The following is a 3,961-nucleotide window of genomic DNA, read 5'->3' on the forward strand; positions in this document are numbered from 1 at the left end:
TCACCAGTTTCCTTGCTACTTATGTACCACACGGTCTCCGCGCATGTCAGACTGAATGCCTCCATCTTGGATTACTGTACGAGTAAAGTTGTGTTTAGTAATCCTTGTTGAATCCTGGCTCATCCCTTAAATAGTTATTACATCTCTTTACAGCTGCAAGGCCAACGTTTGTCTGCATTTGTTGTGATCAATTATGGTACAAACATAGTGTTATCAGAGCTGAGACTTTACTGAGACTTGATAATGAAGCTATCAAACTATGCATAAGAGAAAGAAAGCAAAGCTATACAGATTATTGGGTTTGTCACACTTGTTGCAATCACCTGAAGAAGAATAAATTTCCTCCATGTGCTGTTGAAAATAAAATGAGTTTTCCACACAAACCCGATCATTTAGACCTGACAGAACTGGAGTGGAGACTTGTATCACCACGACTTATCTTGCAAAAGATACACGAAGCTGCTAGAGGAAAGCGGTTTAAAATTCATGGCAATATAGTAAATGTCCCTGCTGATGTTCTTAATACTGTGAATATTTTACCTAGAGTGTCGACTGAAACAGAAACTATTAAAGTGCAACTTAAGAGAAGATTGAAATATAAGAACTTTGTACTTTCTCAAAATATAAGACCATTCAAAGTTTTTGAAGCAGCTAAGTGGCTCACTGAAAATGGTACCCTGTTTCAGCAAGAAAGCATCAAACTGAACCCAGATTGGAATGCTCTGTTTGCTGGGGGTAAAGAAAATTCCATACAGATGCATAACAAAAGTGCTTGTAGTAGTTCAAGGTACCTTACAGAAACAACTGGTGCTGTAGTGTCTCATTTACAGAATACCACAATTCAATCTTTATCAGAAAATTATGGATTGCTTTCATTTCATTTCGATAAATGTTTCATTTGTTTCAACTGTGAACAAGTATTAACAGACTGTATGAATTTACAAAGTCATATGTTGTGTGCAATCATCAAGTGGAAAGTGACAGTGAAGGTCATGAGGAAAGTAACTGCTTGCCAGTTTTTTTTATCAGAATAACTGTACAGGTAATGAAGTGGTATTGTTTGGTTTCTTGTGTGGTGCCTGGGAAAAAGATGAAGTACTTTTTACCATGCATATGGTTATTACACATTATCTTCCACCATTGAAGGATGACTTGTGCACTTAATTTTGTGAAGTAACAGCTAATGTAAGTACTACTTCTGTGATAAAATTGTTCAGGTATAAAATTCTTGAGCCAGAAAATGTTGTTCTTGTAGAATTTTGTTCAAAAGAATATAGATCAATCAACACTACTTGTATTTCTCTCAAAGTATTAGTGGGTGTGCCAGAAACTTTTGACATATCGGGGTGCTCAACTAGTGGACAAGATCTGTACTTTTCTGGTTACTGTAGAGAGGTTTCTGATTTGGACAAGGATTCTTGTGTTACTGAAAAGGAAATAGAGGATCCTTGGAATGAGATGGATGAGGGAGAAATATGTGCTGGCAATTTAGGTACAATGTTAACATCCCCAAACTTTATAGAAGATTGTGAACGTGAAAAAGTTTTGAACTTTGCTCCAGGTGAAGGCAGTCATCCAATAAGTGTTTTTAAAGACCAATTTTGTCCTGGCATATAGAGCTGGCATATCCTGGCATATTCTGTGGTCAGGCAAGGGCAGATAATAAGGATAGAAAGGTGCCTGTGCATTACAGCGACATTTGCAAATCAGAGTTAAGCGTTCTGATCGTAGGTTGCTCAGTGTATCGAAAATTGCGGAAGCACAAAACAAAAGGAAAAAGGCTAACAGCAGGTGACAAATTACTACATCTGGATGAAGGCTTCAAATTTCTAGGGGATCTTAGAGGTTCTCCACCATACTTTGAAGAAGCTAAGAAAGATTTATTTGCCATGATAAGGCAACTCGGATCTGCAACACTATTTTGCAGCTTTTACTGCAGCTGAAACAAAGTGGAATCATTTGTAAAAGATGTTGGGTGAATTGATTGGTCATAGAATGTACACAAATGATGAATTAGACGCATTGTTATGGGACAAAAAAGCAAGGTTAATACAAAGTGATCCAGTTACATGTGCAAGACATTTTGATTTCCAAGTTCAGCAGTTTATTGTAAAATTTTTGCAAAGTGACTGTGCACCTCTAGGGAGGATACAAGATTGGTTCTATCGGGTTGAGCTTCAGCAGCGTGGCTCACCACATATTTATATGCTGTTGTGGATTGAAGGTGCACCAAAGCTTGAGGAAGATTTGGATGGAACAGTTTGCAATTTCATTGATAAAAGTACATCTTGTTCAAAATCTACAAGAAATTCTGAGTTAGATGGATTAGTCTCTCGTCAGAAACATAAGCATTCGTTTCCTTGTAAAAAGAAGTTTCAGAAACAGTGCAGATTTCATTTTCCACAACCTCCAATGAAAAGCACTGAGATATTGTATCCTTTGACTGATATTGATGAAATTACTGTCCTGAATCAGCACAAAGCAACTTGGAAACAAATCAGTGAACAACTTAATGATATGAGGGAAGGAGAAAATATCTCATTTGAAGAACTTCTTAAAAAACTTGGTGTCACAGAACAAGAGTATTTTCTTGCTATTAGATCTTCTTTAAATAAGGCAACAGTATTTTTAAAAAGAAATCCCAATGAGCTTAGAATCAATAATTATAATAAGCACTGCTTGCTTGCATGGAGAGCAAATATGGATGTTCAGTTCATCCTAGATATCTACTCCTGTGCAATGTATGTTGTTTCTTACATATCAAAGGCTCAAAGAGGTATGAGTGAGCTTTTGAGAAAAGCATGCCAGGAAGCTCGAGAAGGAAATTTAAGCATTAAACAACAAGTGTGTGACATTGGTAACAAATTCCTAAACAGTGTTGAAATAAGTGCACAGGAAGCAGTGTATATTGTACTTCAGTTACCAATGAGACGCTCTTCCCGTGAGGTAGTTTTCATTAATACAGCTTTACCTGATGAACGAGTGCGTCTTTTAAAATCAATTCAGCAGCTAGAAGATGAGTCTGAAGATATTGATTCAGGTGGCTTGATTAAAAGGTATACTAAGAGACAATATTGTTTAGAGAATGTGACATTAGCTGATTGGGCAGCTTGGTATGATAACAGGAAGTTAAAATTTAATCATATACAAAAATGCAAAAATACTGATGTTGATGGATTGCCATTAGAAATATATGATTACAATAATGAAGATGATGTTCATAGTGCAGATATAAGCAGTAGTAATGAGTTAGCAACACAGAAGAACCAAAAACAAACTAAGAAACGCTCAAAGGCTAGGGTAATAAGAAGTGTTTGGTTTAGTAAAGACAACCACCCTGAAAAGCACTATCGTGAGCTGCTAATGCTATTTACTGCTTGGAGAGATGAAAATACTGATTTGCTTAGAAACTGTGACAGTTACATGGCGCGGTGTCAGATATTAAAAGAACAGATAAACAAACAAATGGCTGAGTATACACCATTGATTGAGCAACTGGACCAAGCATTAGATGATATACAAACTGTGGAATATAATGACGATATGTGGGATTGCATAGCTCCAAACGCACAACATGTTGAACTGAATGACTCTGCAGAAACTGAATGTGGAAGTGTAAACCCCACAGAGGAAATTGAGAACTATGATCTTTCTAATGATCTGGTAATCCCTTCCAGTATAGATAATTATGAACGTAATATCTCATTTGATGAACTGCCAGATGAAGATTATAGGGAAGCTATTCGCTCTCTAAATATTGAACAGCTGACATTTTATCTACCATGTTTTACATCTTGTGAAGACAAACAATGAGCCATTTTATTAGTTTCTATCTGGTGGTGCTGGAGTGGGTAAATCTCACTTGACTAAGTATTTAAACAAGTATTTAAACACAAGAACTGGAGATGATTTTCATCAGATAAGAGCTATTCTTGTTGCTCCACCTGGTAAGGCTGTCTAC

General features: G+C 36.6%; 1 pseudogene; it reads left to right on the plus strand.

Moving 5' to 3' along the window:
* The first annotated feature begins 365 nt into the window (after nucleotides 1-365).
* Nucleotides 366-3,961, plus strand: part of LOC145494136 (uncharacterized) — a 6,099-nt pseudogene continuing 2,503 nt past the window's right edge.

Source organism: Orbicella franksi, chromosome 8, assembly GCF_964199315.1.
Source record: "Orbicella franksi chromosome 8, jaOrbFran1.1, whole genome shotgun sequence".
Lineage (NCBI taxonomy): Eukaryota > Metazoa > Cnidaria > Anthozoa > Scleractinia > Merulinidae > Orbicella > Orbicella franksi.